The sequence below is a fragment of the Saccostrea cucullata genome, unplaced genomic scaffold (assembly GCF_032062105.1).
Source record: "Saccostrea cucullata isolate Sc308-1 unplaced genomic scaffold, CSIRO_AGI_Scuc_v1 ctg108, whole genome shotgun sequence".
Classification (NCBI taxonomy): Eukaryota; Metazoa; Mollusca; class Bivalvia; order Ostreida; family Ostreidae; genus Saccostrea; species Saccostrea cuccullata.
In genome coordinates, this window is record NW_026935861.1 from 23,474 (window position 1) to 47,893 (window position 24,420).

Sequence of the window (24,420 nt, forward strand, 5' to 3'; positions counted from 1 at the left end):
CTTGAGGCAAAGATTAATCAACTGACCACTGCAATGCAAGGATTTAATGATCGTCAGTACACTTACAACAGACGACTACCACAAACATTCAGTGCACCCAGACCATCCTTTCAAAGAGGTAGACAAGGAAGAGGTTACAGAGGAGGATACAAACAGAATCCCAGGATTCCTATATCTCAAGTCACACATGATGAAGTGCTGGAACCTCCAAGATTTAGAAAAAAGGAACCACCTACCTGCTACAGATGTGGACAAGTGGGACACATTGCTGTCGGGTGCAGGGTAATGGTGGATCACAGAGGCCAAGCTTTAAACTACAACAAGTCAACCCCTGGGGACGAGGAGTTGGCTCGAGGACCAAGAGTCCCAGGACGGAAATCATAGGAACACCAAATGAGATTACAGTTGCCATCAACGACATTCAGTGTACAGCTCTACTAGATACCGGTGCCACCGTATCTACGATTAGCCAGTCCTTTTATGACCAGTATCTTCAAGATGTAGAGTTACATCCCATTGAAGAGGCCATTAATATAGAATGTGCTGATGGACAACTGATGCCATATAGTGGCTATGTGTGTGTCAACCTATCACCATTTGGTATTCCAACATTAGGGGACGACCATTTGATTCTGAGGTGGGGGCCTGGCAGATTTTGGAAATAAATAATCTGTCCCTGAAAATGGAGAAAATAAATAATCTGTCCTCCTCTGCAAAGAAAATAAATAATCTGACCTTGACTTATGATATTTAAACATTGTGAAAATAACTTTTTATTTCCATGTAATTCAACCTCAGAATCTTCAATTCAGCATTTTTTTGGGCTCGCTTCGCTCGCCATTTTAGAACCAAATAATATTTAAAATCAGATTACCAGACTGGATACTTGTAGTCAGTTGATCAACATGACAATGTGCACTCAGTAGATGTGATGAATCACTTTAAATACAAGCCAATTCTTAAACTCCACGAAAGAAGAATTTTCTTGTCAAAGAATTATACTTCCCGATAAATTAATACGAAGTATACAGTGGCGGATTTAAGGAAGGCATACATGTGTATAACCCCTCCCCTAAAATTTCAAAGTATGAAATGAATTATATTAATATTGCCATACTTTAGTACAAAACTAATATTTTTTGCCTAGTTTTACTCTTAAAATACGCAAAAACCCAAGACATTCAGGGGGCTTCACTCCCTGGGCCCCCTTCATTCAAAGTAAGATATGAGTAGGATTAATTATGTCATACTTTGGAACTTCACTAACCAATTGCTACATAATTGTGCCTGGTTTTACTCTTAAAATACACAAAAACTTCGCCCCCTGGACCCCCTTCATTCAAAGTATGATATGACCAATATGTATAATGTCATACTTTGCTACATAATAACCAATACCACTATAATTGTCCTGATTTCACTCTTAAAATACCCGAAAACCCAAGAGCTTCTGGGGAACTTCCCTACCTTGGCCTCCACCAGTACTTCGCCAAGGACCCACTGGGGGCCTTAAGGCGGCCCCAGACCTCTTGCCTGAACGAAGTTATACACGCCCCCCATCCTGAATCCGCCTTTGGTATATAAATGATTAGTCTTTTTAGAATCAATCGATCAAGGTACCGTAAGACAAAGAAGAAAATAAATAATCTGTCCTCGATAATCTTGAAAATAAATAATCTGTCCTTGACAGGCATGAAAATAAATAATCCGTCTCAAAAAAATTTGCCAGGCCCCCCCTCAGAATCAAATGGTCATCCCCTTAGAAAGACTCCAGGATTGTTTATTCCTCGTTGTTCCGAATAGCAACTACAACCTGCATGTTCCTGTGCTTATCGGAACCAACATAATACAGAGTTTGATAGATGTTACAAAGGAGGAATATGGATCTAGATTTCTTCAAGAAGCAGCCTTGACGACACCCTGGTACTTAGCTTTTCGCTGTATTACTATTAGAGAGAAAGACTTAAGTAGGAATGGGTATGCGCTAGGCTTAGTAAAAAGTGCAGAGACATCCAGAGTGATCATCCCTCCTAATAGTAATATTACCATCAATGGATACATTGACAAGAAGATTCCTTACCACAGATGTATTGTTATGATGCATGAGTCCAACAAATCCTGTATTCCAAGGGATGTCGACATTGAGGCAACTCTCCATCCTTATTTGTTTGAGGATCATCAGATAATGCCTGTAACCATCAACAATGTCACAACTAGAACCATCTCAGTTTCACCAAAGAGCATCATTTGTGAGATTCAACCAGTCGAAATACAGGATACAGGACCAACACCCAGTGAATCTTCATCAGTGTCACCAGAACTAGAGGATATTCTATCCAAGATCCACCTGCCTGAGGATATATCAGATGAAGAACGACATGCATTCAGAGAATTAGTGGAGTCGTACCAGGATATATTTTCAACAGGTGCCACCGACATTGGAACAACAGACAAAGTGAAGCACAGAATTGAACTTGCTGACTCAACACCATTTAAGCAAAAGTACCGAAGAATTCCACCTGCTATGATAGATGAAGTCCGGTCGCACATCAAGGAGTTACTGGCAGCAGGAATTATCAGACCTTCACACTCACCTTTCTCCTCCAATGTTGTACTGGTTAGGAAGAGTGATGGATCTCTGCAACTCTGCATCGATTATCGACAGTTGAACTCCAGAACTGTGAAAGACAACTATGCTTTGCCCAGAATTGAGGAGATACTAGACTCTTTATCAGGAAACACCTATTTCAGCGTTCTCGATATGAAATCAGGATACCATCAAATAGAGATTGATGAGCGGCATAAAGAACGAACAGCATTTACAGTCGGCCCTCTCGGATTTTATGAGTTTAATAAAATGAGTTTTGGCTTAGCTAATGCACCTGCAACTTACCAACGTTTACAAGAGCAGTGTTTAGGTGATTTACATCTCAAAATTTGTTTCATTTATTTAGACGACTTAATTATATTTTCTAAATCTTTCAGAGAACATATTCAGAGATTACAAAAAGTATTCCAGCGAATAAGAGAATATGGGCTTAAACTTTCTCCCAAGAAGTGTTCCCTTTTCATGAAGAAAGTTAGGTATGTAGGACACATTGTGTCTGAACATGGGGTTGAGCCAGACCCTGACAAGTTATCTAAAGTTAAAAGCTGGCCAGTTCCAACAAACGCAGAGGAAGTAAGGCAATTTTTAGGCTTTGCAGGTTACTACCGCAAGTTTATTCAGGATTTTGCAAAAATTGCCAGACCATTAATTGATATTATGGCTGTAGGAAAAAAGTCTAAAGGAAAACAGAAACCAGACCCTAAATGGAAATGGGAAAAAGAACAACAAGAAGCATTTAATTTACTTAAGGACAAACTTACATCTCCACCTGTCTTAGGTTATCCCGATTTCGACATACCATTCAAGTTACACACGGATGCTTGCCAGACAGGTCTTGGTGCAGTCTTATACCAAGAGCAGGAAGGGAAAGATAGAGTCATTGCCTATGCCAGCAGAGGCTTGAGCAAGTCGGAAAAGAATTATCCAACACACAAACTGGAATTTTTGGCTTTGAAATGGGCGATTACTGAAAAATTTTCTGATTATCTACAAGGCAAGGAATTTACAGTCTATACCGACAACAACCCTCTAACCTATGTTTTAAGTACCGCTAAATTAGATTCTACTGGACATCGTTGGATTTCTGCTTTGGCCTCATTCAACTTCAAAATTTTATACAGACCAGGAAAATCAAACACAGATGCGGATAGACTTTCCAGACTCGACAACAACACTGAAACCATCAACAGCGACTCTATCAAAGCCATATGCCAAATTGGACAGCCATATGCAGAGACCTTAGCCATAGATGATGCTATTTGCCAGATTATGCAGCCAACTTTAGAAATAGCAGATCATCTGGACATATCAACCATTCAAGATAAGGACCCTACCATATCATTCTGGAAAACTCAAGTGGAATTAGGAACCAGACCAGATAGGGATTCCTTGAACACCGAAGTCGACCTAATTTATTACAGAAATTTTTCCAAATTAAAGATCAAAGATGACATCCTACTTCGAGAAGTGAAAACAGAGAACAGCATCATCTACCAGTCAGTTATACCCATGTCCACCATACCAACTGTGTTACACTACCTACACAATAAGATGGGACATTTGGGCAGAGATAAGACCATTTCATTGGTGCGCAAAAGATTCTATTGGCCAAAGATGCAGCAAGATGTTATCAACTGGATTGATGGTTGTGATAGATGCATGAAGACAAAGACAAGTGACCAGAAAGCAGAATTAGTCAACATAAGAACATCACAACCACTAGAACTTGTATGCATGGACTTTCTAACATTGGAGCCAGCAAAGGGAGGAATACAAAATATATTAGTAATCACAGACCATTTTACCCGATTTGCCGTGGCAGTACCAACACGTAACCAAACAGCCAAAACAGCTGCAGAAGCCATCTTTAATCATTTCATTCTTCACTATGACATTCCAGAGAAACTCCATTCAGATCAAGGGACCAACTTCTGCAGCAACATCATCAAAGAACTATGTACACTTTTAGAAATTTCCAAATCGAGAACAACCCCCTACCATCCAATGGGTAATGGACTTACAGAACGTTTTAACCGAACTTTACTTTCTATGCTTAGGACTTTGGAAAACTCACAGAAAGCTGACTGGAAAAGCCACATCAACTCCTTAGTGCATGCATACAATTCCACAACCAACGATACTACAGGATACTCGCCATTTTATTTAATGTTTGGCAGAGAGCCTAAACTACCAATTGATGTCATCTTTGGGTTTAAGCATTCTGATGAGGAAGGTTGCAACACCAAATATGTTGACAGATTGAAGCAGCGACTACAAGAGGCATACAGACTAGCTAACACCGCAGTCAAGCATTCCCAACAACGACAGAAGGATCACTACAATTTAAGAGCAAGAGCAGCTACTTTACAGGTCGGAGACCGTGTACTGGTTAAGATTGTAGCATATGATGGGAAACATAAGATCGCCGACAAGTGGGAAGATGAGCCATATGTAGTCGTTGCCCAAGCTAATGAAGACATCCCTGTCTATAAAGTCAGAAGAGAGGATGGTGAAGGAAGATTTAAAGTTCTACACAGAAATCTTTTACTTCCAATTGGTTCCAAATTACAGAAACCTACACCTCCTCCATCAAAACCACCAAGAGATAGAAGGAAGCAGTGAGAAAAGAGGTACCAGTAGAAACAGTTTCTATTGAGAATTCTTTTTCAGATACTGATAGTGAATTTTCTTTTGTAGGTTACCCTACAATGCAGACAGAAGATTCCCATACAGATATTCCCAGTCAAGATGGTGACGACCATTCCTTGACTGAGGAAGCTTCAGTGATTGGTTCAGGAGAGGACGCTCTTCAACAGGATGAACCTGTGGACCATGCTGAAGAAGATGCTGATGTTGATGAAGACACTCAGCCTGATGTTGATGAAGATGCTCAGCCTGATGCTGGGAAGATGCTCAGTCTGATGTTGATGAAGATGCTGATGATGTTGATATGCCTTCACATTCTGATCATACTGATCACCAGGAGGATGAGCCTTCTACCCAAGTACCAATACCAGCACCAAGAAGATCAACAAGAGCCAAGAATAAGCCACCATGGACAAAGGATTTCGTAATGATGAACCAGAGTGTGAGGCAACCAGACTGGCTACAGAGAGCGAACTACATCACAGCTTTGATGAAACGAGGAACTTTACAGAGTGTGGACTCTAGTGTTTGCCAGTTGGCTTTATTAAATCTGGTTTCATCATCATCCAAGTAATGTTTTAATTGTATATTGTTTATTTTTAAGCTTTATATTTCAGGATTGTAGTTTCCCTTTTGAATGACGTGGACGTCATTCCGCGACCGGGGGGAGAGTGTAATAGTATTAGATTTGTATAATAAAGTTATAGAACTTGCCAGAATATTTATTTTAACTTTTATTTTAACTTATTAAAAACTTAGATCCACTCCTTAGTTCTCCCTTGCCTGTATTACCTGTACATATGTGTAAGTACCCCAGGGCATTGATCAGGTATTTTGGAAGTGGACATTGTTATTTTGGGTTTTATTGGTTATTGATTTGAAAGGTCGGATTCGATTGGTTTTCTTGGTTGGTCTGGATTTTTCCCGCTTTGTTATGACCATTCTTTGTTCTGTGGGTTGATCAGACCAGACTTTTATTTAGACCTATATACATAGACTTGAGACTGAAGATTTTCCTTCTCTGGTAAGTTACCAATATTTTCTTATTTTAAATGTTCATCCTATAGAATGCAAAAGTTATTTCCATTTGCACTTACTAAAGTGAATGAATGATTTTGAGAGAAAGTTATTTTATGATGTAAATTTATTATTGGTTACAAGATCAATATGACGTATTTTCTAGAAGTAATTTGATGCTAATCAGATTATGTGTTTTTATGATGATCAAAGATATTTTTGATTATATTGTTCAGAGTGAGCAATTGATATATTTTTAAGAGATTATATTTTTAAGTATTATTGTATTAAATTACAGATCACCATTAATTTCATATACAGACATACATTTTGTCAGTCAGACAATTTATTGGGAAAGCCTGTTCCCACAGAATGGTGAGATTTATATGTTTTATCTTGGATATCTTTTTATGATTATTTTGGGAGAAGTATGTAAAGGTTTATATATTCAAGAGTTATCTCCCTTTGACGATAATTGTGTAAACTTGGGATGATAATCTATTATCTTTATGTTACATGTAAAAGTAATGATTGAACATGATGTGTGTGATATTTACATTATATTTATTATTGTTTTATGATATTTACAGGGCTATATTAAAATTGATGTATATGCCATGTCACTCCACTGTGAATAAATACAAAGAACCCTGACAGGAGTTGTCGATCATTTCCATACCCCTGTTACAATAATAGTTTACGGCAAAAATTAGAGTTCACTAGCGACCGATACGCTGGTAAAAAAATATGTGTAATATCATCTACACTGACAAACCTTTGTTTGCCTTATATGACTATTGTTATTAATGCTCACAGTGGATCTAACCACGTGCACCTGACCATTTGGTGATTGAATACGTTTACGCCAAATGTATATTTACATTTCACTTCGAACACGTGGTTCATGTCAATCTATGATCATGTCAATGGAGTGCAAAATAAAAAAAATGTTCTTATGAACAAAATGCAAACATTAGAAACCATGAAGATATCACAGACGTTGTTGTTAACTAGAAAAAATATGTCTAATAAAATGTATATGTAGTAAGTGTCAAGTTTAGAACACCCGCACTTCAAGGGTAAGGAAAACGAGCAGCTTCTCGTATGCATTTAAATGGACAAAACATTTTTAATAACTATACTCATGGTCACGTGTTTTAGCCAGAGAATCCACCTGACAATTGTATTTACCGATAGTACAATAAAGGAATTTATCAAGCGCAAAATTCCTGTAGTATTCGTATAGTAACCCATGATGCAATTCTCCTTCAGCTTATTGGTCAGTTAAAGTCACATTTGTGTCTTAATTGCTAATCTGGGGTCAAAAAATATAGTCCCGGTTCCCATGCAAAAAACATTTGTCAAACAAGAAATTTTAATTCACGATAGCAGAAAATTGTATCATAGATAATACTTATAATTTAAATTTGAATGAATTCAAGAGAGATCAATTGAAGTACATTTCTACAGAATGATATAGGGTGGTGAAAACTAAACCGCAGCATAACTTTTCTGTTTACCATGTCTCCACGTGCTAGTCACTTCCTTGCTACATTTCCGTGAATAATTTACCCTATCTCGATGTAGTCTCGCGAACTCTCGCCATTGCCACTGCCAGAGCTACTCTGAATTCATCGGGTTTTATAATTTGTAGAACACCGAAAAATAAGAGGTTCCGAACACATTATTAGGGGTACTCTCGCTTCCGATCAATTGACTGCTCACACAGGTAAGTTAGACGAGTGAATATAAGCCAAGGTTATATTTAGGTCACTCGATAAACAAGAATACTCACAAAATACACTCTAAGACTTAGTCCAAATAATCCACCCTAAGCGCGTCCTTGTAGCTTGAGGAGATCCGCATACTACTTCAAATACACCCCTAACCATTTATTTTTCGGTGTTTTTCAAATTATAAAACCCGATGAGTTCAGAGTAGCTCTGGCAGTGGCTATGGCGAGAGCTAGCGAGACTACTGCGAGATAGGGTAAATTATTCACGGAAATGTGGCTAGGAAGTGACTAGCACGTGGAGACGTGGTAAACATAAAAGTTATGTTGCGTTTCAGTTTTTACCACCGTATAATATCTGTAGAAATGCACTTCATTCGATCTCTCGTACATTCATTCAACCTTAAATAAGAATATTATAGTTTTCTGCAGTCATGAATTAAAATTTCTTTTTTAAACAAATATTTTACATGGGAACCGGGACTATATTTTTTGGCGTCAGATTTGCAAATGAGGCACCAGCATGATTTTGACTGACAAATCAGCTGAATGAGTATTGCATTATGGGTTACTACGACTATAACAGGAATTTTACGGTTTAAAAAAAGGAAAACTTACGGCAAACGAAAGGCATTTTTATATTATTTTCATGCTCAAATGACAAACAATTCATTTGTTAAATAAACGGTGGAAGTCGAGGTTTCTCAGTCATACTGCAAAGCGTCTGTATTAATTCCATTGTTCAATTCTTGTACTATCGGTTAACACAATTGTCAGGTGGATTCCCTGGCCAAAACACGTGATTACGAGTATAGTTATGTAAAAAAAAGTTTTGCTGCTCGTTTTCCTTATCCTTGGAGTGCTGGTTTTCTAAACTAGAGAACGACTACATTTTATTACACATATTTTTTTTCTAGTTAACAACAAATCTTTCATAGTCTCTAATATTTCAGATTGACCTGAAACACGTGTTCGAAGTAGACTGTAAACATGTATTTAGCGTTAACGTTGCTATTCATTCAACGATTGGTCAGTTGCTCGTGGTAAGATCCTCTGTGCGCATTTATAACAATAGCCATATAAGGCAAACAAAGGTTTGTCAGTGTAGATGATATTATACTCTTTTTTTACCAGCGTATCTTTCGCTAGTGAGCTATAATTTTCGCCGTAAAGCGTGATAAGATATATAATTTGTTATTTTAACCACCCCCCCCTTTAGCCACCCTTTTTCTGTTTCAACTCATGAAAGTCTTTCAAAAAGGTCTGGAAACACATTATTACAGGACATACAGACTATAGCAATTTTCTGTTTACGGCCAATTTTATAAATAATACCGGTTCTACCCTATAACCGTTGAATAGGTCAACCTAAACCACGTACCTAATGTTAAATCACAATAACATTAGTATGGGTGAAATAGAGTATAAGCGTTTTCTGGGACATTGGTGCCAATAAGAACGCAAATTTCAGCAGCAACGTTTGGGATTGTTATATTCGATAAATGATGCCACTTTGAAATTTTCTCCCTTTTTGGAATATGTTCATGGGTGACAGGCATCTTGTCTTTTGTATAAATTTTCGGAAAATATATGAATTCCATCATGTTCATATCACAGAGTTGTAGGCCTTTGACAGACTGGGACGCCAACTGATATGGTTCTCCAAATGTGTTCAAAGTGAAATTACATTTCTTTCCACTGACGCCTAGTTGTCGCATAAAGTTTTCAGAACAGGAAGTAACGCTGCTTCCCGAGTCAAAGAAGGCGTGTGTAATGACGCTGTGGTTCTTGTTTTTTCAACTTAATTCTCACAGGAATTATCGCCATTGCTGATGTTTGCTCTCCGGCCCCAGTATCACAGCAAGCACCGACATCAGAACTCCCTGTGTGGATGACAGATTGATCAGCTTTACAACCTGATAAAACTGAGTTGATGTGTTCTTCCCTATTGATTGGAGAATTCAGTGTTGATCTTCATAAATCATGAAGAATGGTAGGGTGTTGTCGCCCATATAAAATGCATTTTAGTCTGTTTCTACATTTCTTGGTTACATGTCCCTTTTTCAGGCAAAGTCCATTATTTTTCATAAAGTTATATCTCTCTTGGATACCGATTCTTTGAAATCTGTAACAGTCCATCAACACATGGCAAGCACTACCGCAAAATTCAAATTTCAATACTAATTTGAGTTGATTCCTTTTCACTACTTAGACCTCCTGATGCAACTGTTCTTTTCTGGTGCTTATCAGGTTGTGAACGTACATTTTCACTCAACGATGAAACTCCATATATATATAGGATCATTAAATTTCCTTGCCTCAGTTTTCGCAAAGGTCAAAAAGTCACAAAATCCTATTCTTCTGTTAGTCTCCTTAATTTTCAAAGCTGCTGTTCTCCATCGATCGTGTAGATATATCGGAAGTCTCTTAATCTTATTACTTACAGCATAGTCCAAAACTGACACACAGTCTATGCTTTTGACGCGTTTTGAAATTCTACCAAGAGCAATGCAAAGTCATCCAACATTTTGGCATCTTTGATCACAGGCCAATCAAGAGCTTTCTTGATGAGGGACGTCACTATCAGTTAACTGAAAATTAACTTAACGAAAGTTAACTTAAAAAAGATGTCTCCGTATCTTTTTTCCTATTGCTTCACTGAAGTTTAATATTCTTTGTCTCCAGACATGTGTGTGAATTCAGATACGACACGGTTTGCTTCACCTTGCGTCATATGTTCCAAATAATTGAGACGTTGATCATCAGTATTGGTGTTCATCACTACCTTTAATTTAATCAATATTTTATTTTATTATATGATGAAATAATTTCCCCATCTCTGATTGGCTGAGATCCAATAATGTTAGAAAAATACGGGAGATACTAAAGACCTGACCTACTAAAGACCTGATTGACCTGACCAACATAAAATTCGTCAAAAATCACTATTTTAAGACCAGTTATCATATTTTTTAGGATATTTTCTTGATAATAATATGAAATTAAGCTAAATAAATATTAATATACACATTTTTACCAAATTTATTGTTATTTATCTGTTCATTTCATGGAAATGTAATGACCTGACCAAATATGACTCGACCGATTATTTCTACTTAATCGTTAAAGGCCCGACTATTTTGAAAATAACTTTATATATTTCTCTAAACTAAAAACGTAAATTGTTATCAACTGAAATGAAATTATTCTTTTTTATAGAGGTGTTAAAGCAATTGTCCTGAATTAACGTAGATTTACTGTATAATGTCCTGACTGATCATATTTCATATTTGAATCAGTGCATTTATAATAAGATATTTAAAAGGTTATAATAATAATAAAAATGTATAATTTTACAATATTATATTTTAAATTCTAGTCTATAAAACATGGCTTGAACGGCGTTAAGTCCTGACCAGTTTAACACGAGTCTTTAAATATTGAATATCTTACAAAGATCTTGATCTGACTGATATAACAAACTAGCCTAAAGAAAGAATTCATTAGCTTAAAAAGTTGTGCTCTGATTTTTATTTATTAAGGTGGGGGGGGGGGGTCAATATATGTCAAATGATGATTTTTCTGATTTGAACTGAATTTTTTACTTTAAATAAATATACTTTAACCTACTTTTATATAGATCTCTGATCATGAAATTTTTATTTGAATAAGCTTTTTGAAAGCTTGATGTATAATCATGATAATTGTTTATCATCACATTTAACATTTTCAACAATGAACACTTGTTTAAATCGACAATTTCTTTATAAACTTAGTCAATTTTTATTTATTTTGTTATATTCTGCTTTATTTGTTTGATTTCATTAATAACTTATTTTTTCCTCAAGCCATGTGGCTTTTCAAATCACATCATCTACATTGAACAGATCTATATGCTCTTACGAAAAAGAAAATGTATTTCAAAATTTAGTTGAATTTGCATAACCCCATTTTAATCAGTATAATGAAGTTTAATGTTTACTAGTATTATACAAGCAGTATACACGAGGGATATTGAAGAGTAATGGTTAAACAAACAACATAGGTCAGTGCCCCTTTTGACACTTCTTTCACAGTAACATTGGAATCAACAATGTAAACTGGGAAACAGTAGTTAATCCATTTCATTTTATCAATTTTTAAAAAAAGATTTCAGCATGAATATTATATTTAAATTATATTAAATAAAATACCCAAGAATTGTGAAAGAAAGGAAGATTAAATTAAATACTTTTACCATAGAAATTGTAAAATTTAACAGTTTTAATGTCATCATTTTTAATCTGAATTTTGAAAAAAAAATTATAATATTTAACTATTTTTGTTTCTTTCATAAATTTAAAAAACATAAATACACAGATATCACAGCCTATTACATGTAACATAAATGTGTGTTTTCATGTCTGAAGTGTTTAATTGATTAAGTATTATGCTTAATATGATATCATATATCATACAATTGATTATGATATAACATAAAGTAAGAAATATTAAAAGAACGATAAAGATTTTAAGTGATTTTTATTTGGTCAGGTCATTTCATATTAGGTCAGGACATTAAAATTCCATGATATAAACTAAAAATTGAGGTAAAAAATGTTTCTAAAACCATTTTATCGAAAGTATTAACCATTATAATGAAGAAAATCTTATAAAACATTTCAAATATTTAAAAAATATAACTATTATTGATGATTTTGGTTTTGGTCAGGTCAATTCATATTTGGTCAGGTCATTACATTTCCATGAAATGAACAGATAAATAACAATTAATTTGGTAAAAATGTGTATATCAATATACAATTAATTACCCCTTGTGAGGTCGACATGGTGAAATAAGGACCCGAGACCTGGCCCTAGAGGTGACCTGACCTGACCGAGGCCGCCTAGCGGCCGAGGTCAGGGTAGGTCATCGAGTGGGCCAGGTCGAGGGTCCTTATTTCACCATGTTGAACTCAAAAGGTGTAATTAATTGTTTTATTATACCGGTGTATATTGAAAAGTATGAATTTCTAACCGTTATCAATTCTTTCTTTGATCGGGATCGGGATTCGCTACAGACCGGATAGCGAAGTTGTTTACATTGACGTCTGCAAATCGTGTAAGTTTTTGCATCATGATTTGCTGATTAAAACAATATTTAGTTGATAGCGACAAACATTGTTATAGCTAACGATTACTTTTCCTCTACACAGTCAAAATCTAACACATAATTCAACTCTTTAAAGAGCCGCCTCTACATTCTATTGAACTGAACTGTAACGATATATTGAAACGATATATTCATAATATTGTAACGATAAAATTTTACCGTATTCTGTATGGTAATGCAAAACAGACCATGCACAATTTTAAAAACATGGTTTTTTTTCGAATAATTATTATTTTATGCATTAACTTTACTCAAAATCGAATTTTTGATTAAGCGGTAATTTTTAGCGGTCATTAAAAATAATGACCGGGTCATTATTTCCCACGTGCAATGATTCCTAGGTCAGCATTGCTGTAAACAGTACCATTTGGAGTCATTGTTGTGTTTTAAAGTTTTCTTACCAGGCAATCATATTCGAGTATTATCAATAGAGGTATATAATATTTATTTAACTTAATTTCATATTATTATCAAGAAAATATCTTTAAAAATATGATAATTGGTCTTATAATAGTGATTTTCGACAAATTTTATGTTGGTCAGGTCAATCAGGTCTTTAGTAGGTCAGGTCTTTAGTATCTCTCGAAAAAAACTACGTTATATTGACCTGCACGTGGCCTCCCAGGTCAATACAAGGAATTATTGCAGGTCAATAATATGATTGATTGTTTGTTGTTTAACGTCCCTCTCGAGAATTGTTCACTCATATGGAGACGCCACCTTTTGCCGGTGGAGAGCTGCAAATTTTGTCCTATACTCGGCACTCAGGGCCATTGAGCAGGGAGGGATCTTTTTCGTGCCAGCACCTACTGCGACACGGGGCCTCGCTTTATACGTCTCATCCGAAGGACCGGTCTCCACGTCCCGCAGTGGGATTCGAACCCGCGACGTAAGGATTGACTCTTTACTTCGCGACTCTAGAGCAGACGCTCTAACCACTGCGCCACGCGGGCGACGTCAATATTATGAATCATGTGACATTTCAGGTCAATTCAAGGAATTATTCCAGTTCCATATTTCCTGTAACAATGCGTTTTGTTGAAATTTCTCGTCAAAACTTTCAATTAAAGCAAAAACAGTCTTGTAGGAGTTTGCTATCATTTAATCATATAATAAAACAGTTATTGTTGTTTGAGGCCAAAACGATGATTTAGCCACCATCAAAGTACAATATTCACTTCGCCATTCGGGCTCAGTGAATATTGTACTCCTCAGGTGTCTAAGTCATTGTATTGACCTCAAACAACAGCAATAATTGAATAATGTAAAGTAAGATTACATAACTGGATTGGACATCAGGCATGACCTATATAAGTCCTCTCCAAGAACTACCTTTGCGTGAAACTGTCTCATGAATCGCCGATATTCCAATGGATTTTCACTTATTTTTTTTAATTTCTGGTAATGGTCTTCTAAGGTAGTTCACAACATCCTGCATTGCATTTTGTTTTTTTTGTTGTTTTTTTTTTTTTTCTTTTTTTTTCGTTTTTTTTTTAATTTTGTTTCCATTGTAATGTTCAGCACAAAAACATCGGCATTCAGATTGAGCTGTTTTTCTGACACAGATAACTGGGTATCAAGTTCTGCATCCTTCAGTATGTTTCTGCTACACGGTGATGGCTTACGTATATTTTTTGTAAGTGTAATTTCTTCTTCACAAAATTTATCACTGTCCGTATGTTCACTTTCTAGCTCGTACTTTTGCAAAATTTCATTCTTTGCTTTAGAAATTGCGGTATCTGTTTCTATATTAAATTCGTGTTCTTTAATTGCAAGTTCTAACCTGGCCAATTTCAATTCCTTTCGTTTCTTTAAAAGCTAGTTCTGCTAGCTTTTGTTTTTCCTCAAGTTTTTCGAGGGAAGCAGAAGAAGATTTCGATGTTCTAGACTTTCCACTTGTGCTTTGTTTTCACTATTCACAATCTTTGCTTCAATTTTCACAGTATATTGAAACGAAAAGAATGCCTCTACTTCTTTCTTAAAATTTGTCAAGAATATTTCATAATATTGATGATCTAACAGCAGATTGCTTTTTTCTTGCTCAACCTATGTCTGGATTTTAGAACATCAAATAAGTTTAAAAAGTGTTCATAATTATCCAACCAGAGCCTAAACCTCTTCCTTAAAAGACTTCCTTACAAGTTTAGTGTCTCTATTCTTCATTATCAAGTTCTTTAATTGTGTTACTGATGATTTTAATTTTCTAAAACTGTCATAAAATTCTTGTAATTTGTATGATCTGCCGTTTCCTGTACGTTTTTTTGTTTTCATTGCTTGGTCGTGAGTCTCCGGCCTCCACCTTCGGTAGTGTACGATCCTCTTTCATGACTGCCATCCGTTTCCGATACTAGAATAATCACGTCAAGGATGTAATGATATGAAGCTGTTTTCCATTTATGTTTCTCATAAATAACTGTCATATTCGTTTCCCATCATTTTTATTCATCAATGTCGGTAAAGAAAATCGTAAAGGAACCCTAAAGTTTGACTACAACAAGCAAACTAAACAGAACGTACAATGCTGTACATTGCTGACAGGTTAACACGTCACGATACTGGTGATACATAACGTTACGCTTATAACGTCACAAAAACGTAAAATGATGCAACAAGTGCAACGTTATATTTTTACAATGTAACCTTTTGATTAATTTTTATTCTTCCATCAAACAACTATGTTTAATTTTTAAAAAATATAAAAGGGGGGTAATACATGTTCACATTGTACCATTACAAGTAAACTTGTACATATTTACAATTAATTTATGTGATTAAAAAACAAATACTTTCAATTTTGTCTACATGATGCAAAGAAATTGGCGCCCAGGAAAAAAATTCAACACACAAAAGTCTGAAATCGTATTCCGGGCTTTTTGTGATTTGGATATTTTACACGCTAGGAAATCCAATAACAGAAAATAATATCTATACCATAAAAATTTAAATATTTTTGTTTAGCTTTATGTGTATGCTACATGTAGTTTGCTAGTAGTTCTGCGTCATATTTGACGAGAATTGAGACATGCTCAGATCTAGCAGGGGTCAAGAACAACCCCTCCCCAATTCTTCAATACACACAATTAATTTATACATGTATAATAAAGTAACCAATATGACCATGGAGCGCCATTAGAAAATAAGTACACTGTACACCATCATTATAAAATGGTAAGGAAAGTCCTATTTATGACGGAAAGTTATTTATTCTTTGCCCTTATACCCCGCACTCAACAAGCTTAAGTTATGTTTTTCTATAATGCACACATAGACAATTTTGTAACTTTGAAAAGTGTTTTGATATACATTTCACATGTATACCTTTATTGCTCAGGAATCTTTAGATATTCAATGACACTGTATAATAAGACTACAGATTTTGTTTCAATAAGTTTTACAACATAGTACATGTACATTTATATTAATATCACCCTCATAATTATGGGTACATTTAAATTGTTCGTTGAGAAACAAGTTGATCAGTGCCCGAAAAAAACTTCTGTAATTCATTTTTTTTCAAACAATCACATTTAAAATTTCCAAATGGAAGAATATTTAATAATAACTACTTGAAGTTTTTCTTTGTACTATAAACTTAAAATTTTCCTGTATGTTCATTTTTTTTTTTTTTTTTTTTTTTTTTTTGCGAATGGCGATTTTACAATCGCCTAATGGTATACGTCTATAAGTATATGACAATCCAAGTGGTAACTTTAAGTAAAAAAAATAAATTTTGTCTTCGGCAAACATATTGTTTGAAATCAAGCATCGCACATTTTTATTGATTATCCCCAGGGGGCAAGTGGGGGGGGGGGGTGCCCCATCCCCACTTCTTTTCCCAACAATACATATACTATAGAAAATGTTCATTGGAAGGTTGCCCCCCACCCCCAACTTTTAGTGATGTAAGGAAAATGTAGTTTAAAAATTGGTACTGAAAAAGATTGGCATTGAAAAAAGTTGGCCTCTACCACCCCCACCCCCCACCCCCGTAGGATTTTTTTTTTTGCTTGTCAACTTTTTTTCAGGTACGCAAGTAAACCTTTTTTTCTCTCTGGTTGCCCCCCCCCCCACTTTCAAAACGATGCTACGTGACCACTATGGTGTACGTAAGTGAGGGTATGTATGTGTGTTTGTGAGTTCAGTCGTGCGAAACACAAATGAAATAATTTGCATCGGTATCAATGATGAATGTTCTTTTCAAGGGGAGGTAAAAATAAGTAAGGATCGAAGCCTTGTACAACTACGTACGAAACAAAGTGCCTGTGCTCTCAACTCTTGGATCATCCTTGCTTGTGAGAAATATTTGATAGTACTTTGATAGGACTCTGTTTTATACTTTATTTCAGCTACTTTGATAGTACTCTGTTTTATACTTTATTTTAGCTTTTTATCTTCCTTGATGACTTATCCAATTTCTATATTTTAATATCTAGTGTTTCATATTCATATCATTGAACTGGTATAGATTTAAATTGGACTACAAATGAACTTAATTTTCAACTATACATGCACATCCAGTAATATTTTTTTCTAGAATGACTCGAATGTGGGCAGTATAAATTTCTTCGAGAAAACAAATGTTTAATTAAAAGCAATGTTGCTCTCATATAATTTCATTTCACATACTTGAACTTTCTTAAAAATTTGCGGATTCAGGGATTTTAAAACGGTTTTTCTATGAAAATATCTTCCAAAGATTATTGTGTCTAGGTGTCATCCAATGAGATAACTAAAGAGCAAAACTTAATATATCAAAACATGTTCAATATTTGTGAAAAAAAGTTAACGGTATTTAAGGCATGTGAATTGATGTGTAAAGATGTTTTGGGTTTCATTGAAAAAAATATTAGTATAACTGCAATTTTAGAAATTTTATAGATTTTATAGATAACTGCAATTCTAGATGAAAATTTAACGATTTCCCCATAAAAAGATAGTACATAGTTTTATTGAAAAATAATTTTAGCTATTTCACGGGCGTCGGAAGCAAATTGAAAGGGGGGGGGGCTAATCCGACAAAAAAGGTAAAAGGTAAATCTCAATTTTCAATGCCTATATAATGTCTATTTTTGCAAAAAATGGGGGAGGGCTAAGCCCCTTCCCTTGATCCTCGGTTCAGACGCCTATATGTATGTTTAAATGCTCACTTAAGAAGTTACGAAAATTTGGAAAACACGCAACTGATTGTTAGAAGTATTCAATTTTTACCAATCTCAGCACCCTCTTTAATTATGCCAAAATTAAATCGCTAAAAATTCCGCTCATGCGGGTATATCCAAGATTCATGCAAGTAGTAGTTTTACAAACCGATACATGCGCCATTCAGCGGTGTCGTAAGTGTCTTTGCTCGAGAAGGGGGGGGGGGGGGGCTCTTCTTTATAGTCAATAATTTTAATAAAATTGAGGGGGAGGTTTGAATGTACATGTACTTCAATAAAAATTGCATGAATTGAGGGCTGCATGAATTGAAAAATATTCCATACGGTTTCAGAATATTATCTTGAATGAAAGGAGGGGGGTTACAAGCATTGGTAAGTGCACATAAAGACAAGATATGGGGTAGTTTAATTATTTTTATTTATGTTAAAATACAGAAGCACTAGTATTAGGTACTAGTATTTCCAAAAAACATGTGACAGTAGTTTGATTAAAACTTCAAGATTTCTGACAGTGAAGTGCAGATAAACTGATTAGAATGAGCCCTCGACTATCGCTCGACAAATGACCTGTTCTTCGACTACAAGGCTATCCGAGTAAAATTGATATCTCTAGTACTTACAACAATATGTGAATTTGATGCTAGTTTTACCTCTTATGATATTAATTACTACATGTAAAGAATGGAGTATATGGTATTTGTGGACGCGGAAAAGACTGCGATATAGCTTTTGGTATTCACAAAAGTAGCGTATATTTTAATTTTAAAAGACTCTCACATTAAACATATACTTCTACTGCTTAGATGTAAAATACATAGTATATAAATGTATTTTTCATTTGGTTCTTTTAAGTGCCTGTCCTTTTTGTCCCCCGCTTGAAAAGTGGGGGATATTAATTTGGGTTTGTCCGTCCGTTCGTCCGTCTTTCTTTCTGTCTGTCTGTAACGCTTTCGTTTCCACACGATATCTCGAGAACCCTTTGAGCTTTTGCAACGAAATTTAGCATAGCAACTCCCTATGGACTAAAGAAGACCGCTATTGATTTTGAGGTCAAAAGGTCAAAGGTCAAGGTCATCAATAAGCAAATTCTGTCTGTTAAAACACTTTCGTTTCCATAAGATATCTCTAGAACCATTTGAGCTATTGCAATGAAATTTTATATAACAACTCCCTGTGGCCTAATGAAGACCCCTATTGATTTTGAGGTCAAAAGGTCAAAGTTCAAGGTCGTAAATTTATACATTCTGTCTCTGTGTAATACTATCACTTCCGGGCGATATTTCAAGAAGATTTTGAGCTTATGCAATGTAATTTTATACCAAAACTCCCTAGGACGTCTCTCGCCCCTCTCAAAGTGTCCCGCCCCGTTTGTTTTATTAATATTTATAGTATTACATGTCGCTATTTTTAGCGCAGGGGCATGAGGAGAGTTATTGCGTATAAAACAGGTTCTCGGCGGACTTTATGTTCTTATTATATCTATTAGAACTGTTTAATAAAGGCTAAATAAATCAAACACCATGGATTGTGTAAAATTTTGAGAATACCGAACATGAAAACATGAATATATACATGTATGTGACTTCAGTTCTGCATATACTTCACGCTCATGGAAAGCGATTCCGTGGTCTCGTGGTTAGTGGTCTAGTGGTGTCTCTCGCTTTAAATGTGAGAGGTCTCGGGATCGAACCTCGGTCGGTCCTTTCTTTTTTTTTTTTTTTTTTTTTTTAAATACTTTTTTTTTACTAAATGATAGTATTCAGCATGTGAAATGAAAAATTTATGAGGTTATAAAATCATCATTACAGTGTGATAAACATTCCACATAAAAAAATCTTCTATACACATAATAAAGAATAAGCAATCAAATCTTTATATGCATATTGACATACATGTATTTTATTTGCTTCAGTATACATGTATACATTTAATAATTCTACAAATTCAGTCAGGGGGAGCCGACTTTTTCCCTAAGCGGGGGACACGAATTCTCTGAATTAGCTTGTTAGATTTGGTATTGAATCAGGATCGACTCAGGATACATGTAACTATGATGTCTAATCTGTGCTACATGTACGATACTTTACTTATATTTTATGTTGTTTGTTTCAGTTTTCGAAACATACATGTGGGCCCTATATATCACTGTGCTGGAGCCCGATTTCAATTTGAAATTATTTTTCTCAGAAAAGAATGTTAAAGACCCAGGTTATATTTGTTACATAATAATTTATATTGTTTTAGAATTAACAAAGGTGAGCTAGGGGACCATGCAAATTTTGACGAGTAGCCTATTGCACATGTATGTTACGTCACGTCACGTTACGGCGCGTCAAGCGAACCTGGGACAATTCTTTGGACATTAAACTTCTCTTACCTTGTAAAAGTTGATGCGGGATAACCTGAAAATTTGTATATTCTCTGCCGTAAATTTTATGTACTTTTTGTAGGTTATACGTTTTTAAGTATTCATGTTGGTATGTTACTCGAAATTATAAGATAAAATGATATAATTGCTAAAAAGGCGCGATATTTTTATAGATGGGACATTCCACTGGACACAGAAAAAATCGACCCGCTTAATGGATATTATCGGAATTATATTATATTGGTAATTGCCGTGTTCTACAATGCATGTACATTATAACTATACCAGAATTTATCATCTAACCCATATGTTAGGCGTGGTACTCATGACTTAAAGTTTCGTTCCACCTAAGTCTACAAATAATGGGACACGTGGGTCTACGACATTTCTTGTGTCGAAATATCATTTTTGTCCTCCGAGAATTTAAATTATTTATCACATCCTTTTTGGATACAAGTGATATAATCATATACCAATGTATATTTCATTAAGCATAGGATTTAATTATTATTTTAACAACTTTTTAATAAAGCGCATGGACATTTTATGTAACGCTGGGACATCATAAAAATGACAACATCGTGGTATATCTAGCTATATTTTTACAAATAAAAACATCTAAAATATATTTTAAGTATGATATTGACATTATTCATATATTTTCCTTGCCATTGATATATAATACTTGATATCTTTAAGCAAAACTATCTCTACACACCCACACAAATGAATTTTCCAATGCTCTGTATGAAAGTAACACCAGTATCGTGCGCAAAATGGGAGAAATAAATGAATCCGATACTGTCCTCGTATCTTTCTATCATGTATCGTAGTCTTTTCTTCATTATTTACGCACAATTTGGCTAGATATGTTATGACTTCACCTGCTTTCCTCTATATCCCCTGAATTTTGGATAACTTTGAAAATTTTCACTGCGATGAATATTTTGGGATCTGCGTCTTGTGTCATTCTTTTGAAATCCCGTGCCATTCATATAGACTTCCTATAATCTATACACATTCTCAACTCGTTCTTCTTCTTTCTAACCAGTAAAATATCGCTGGAGAATGGGGATTTCGATGGTCAGTCAAAAGCTCATTAGAGCTTGTGTTACTTTTTAACTACCATACTGACTTTAAATAAAGCTTATCTTATCTTACTTGCCTAAAAGTTGCTGCAAATGATCTTTAGCTGGTGGACTTTTTCTAGCTCACTGTTCAAATGTTTGACTATCTTAACACAGTCAATATCAGTAGGACTCCGTGTTTTGTTTCTGGTAAATTCCAAGTTTCTTTGGCTTGTTCCCTTGTTAAATTCTCTGGTGAGATATTCAATGCAATTATATATAGTTGTAGATTGTTTTCTCTTTCCTTTCCATATAGTCTTTCAAAAGAAACTGTCTGAATTTCCGCTATTGTTGATTTCTTGGTTGTGATAATGCTAATTATGAGAGTCTCTGTTTTTGGAAGTCATGCATGATGGCATTTGGTGAAATGTCTAGGTCAGGTATTGTTCTGGAATTGTTGATCTGTTAAATAATGGCAATGGTGTTATCATCCATAAACCTTTCAATATTCACTTTTGTATTTGGTGAAACATATGTAACATATATATGAAACATGTAAAAGTTGACAATTGTATAGTTAAAGTCATCACGTTTATTATAGAGCTTAGTTGTTAGATTACCATTACCGTCTTTTTCAAGTAAAATATCAAAATATAAAACAGATGTGTCTGACTCTGTGGTCTTATTTATCTCAAGATCACCGAGATATATATCGTAAGGGGATGACCATTTGATTCTGAGGTGGGGGGGGGGGGGCTGGCAAATTTTTTTTTGAGACGGATTATTTATTTTCATGCCTGTCAAGGACAGATTATTTATTTTCAAGATTATCGAGGACAGATTATTTATTTTCTTCTTTGTCTTACGGTACCTTGATCGATTGATTCTAAAAGACTAATCATTTATATACCAAAGGCGGATTCAGGATGGGGGGCGTGTATAACCTCGTTCAGGCAAGAGGTCTGGGGCCGCCTTAAGGCCCCCAGTGGGTCCTTGGCGAAGTACTGGTGGAGGCCAAGGTAGGGAAGTTCCCCAGAAGCTCTTGGGTTTTCGGGTATTTTAAGAGTGAAATCAGGACAATTATAGTGGTATTGGTTATTATGTAGCAAAGTATGACATTATACATATTGGTCATATCATACTTTGAATGAAGGGGGTCCAGGGGGCGAAGTTTTTGTGTATTTTAAGAGTAAAACCAGGCACAATTATGTAGCAATTGGTTAGTTAAGTTCCAAAGTATGACATAATTAATCCTACTCATATCTTACTTTGAATGAAGGGGGCCCAGGGAGTGAAGCCCCCTGAATGTCTTGGGTTTTTGCGTATTTTAAGAGTAAAACTAGGCAAAAAATATTAGTTTTGTACTAAAGTATGGCAATATTAATATAATTCATTTCATACTTTGAAATTTTAGGGGAGGGGTTATACACATGTATGCCTTCCTTAAATCCGCCACTGTATACTTCGTATTAATTTATCGGGAAGTATAATTCTTTGACAAGAAAATTCTTCTTTCGTGGTGTTTAAGAATTGGCTTGTATTTAAAGTGATTCATCACATCTACTGAGTGCACATTGTCATGTTGATCAACTGACTACAAGTATCCAGTCTGGTAATCTGATTTTAAATATTATTTGGTTCTAAAATGGCGAGCGAAGCGAGCCCAAAAAAATGCTGAATTGAAGATTCTGAGGTTGAATTACATGGAAATAAAAAGTTATTTTCACAATGTTTAAATATCATAAGTCAAGGTCAGATTATTTATTTTCTTTGCAGAGGAGGACAGATTATTTATTTTCTCCATTTTCAGGGACAGATTATTTATTTCCAAAATCTGCCAGGCCCCCACCTCAGAATCAAATGGTCGTCCCCTAAAGACATAGGAATGGGACTTTTGAACATATTCTTCTTCATTTGAATACAAAAAAATATCTGCTAATAACGGGGCACAATTGGTACCTACGGGAATACCAATAGATTATTGGAAACCTTGTCTCCAGAAACCACATAGATATTGTCAATAAGATACTCAGGCATCTTTTTGATGTCAACTTCAGAGTACTTGTATGTAAAATCAGAATGCTTTTAACAAAATAATTTTGCAAATGACCAATGACAAGATAAGTAAATTTAAGAGTTCCATTTTTATTGAAAAAGCAGCTGTCAATGATATCTAAAATCCTGGACTTTAATCAATCGTACGGAATGGTTGTGTGTCAAGTTTAAAAGTCGTAAGTTCTCAAGCTGTTGATTTTAGCAAAATGTTGTGATTTCAAATTATCCAAAAGTTCCTTACAATTTTTAAGTATCCACATCTGATTTTCAAAATCCGTCGACAATCTAGTGTGTAAATATAATGGTGTCACAATTAGTATGAAAAAACGTCAGTCAGCATATAACATAATGATGGAGTGTATTTGCTGATATGGTCATAATTGTATCAACCACAAAATGACGAAACTGGGGTTTTTTTTGTTTCAGGAACTTGTTTGTCAATAACTGATTTCGGTTTAGAAATTGTTCATACATAGAGCATCCAGCGTATCGAATCAACTGAAAGATTAAAAAACCGTATGCAGGGGATGGAGGTAGATTGCTGCATAAGTAAGCAAAAGTCATCAAGTTTATCACAAAGGTTTTTGGCGTCTTTTTCTAGTAAAATATCCAACTT

At 35.1% G+C, this 24,420-nt stretch overlaps 1 protein-coding gene across 1 annotated transcript in view; it reads left to right on the top strand.

The window, feature by feature from the left end:
• LOC134244012 (heat shock 70 kDa protein 12B-like) overlaps nt 1-24,420 on the top strand; it is a 54,332-nt gene that overhangs the window by 19,251 nt on the left and 10,661 nt on the right. The gene's annotated exons all lie outside the window — the stretch shown is intronic.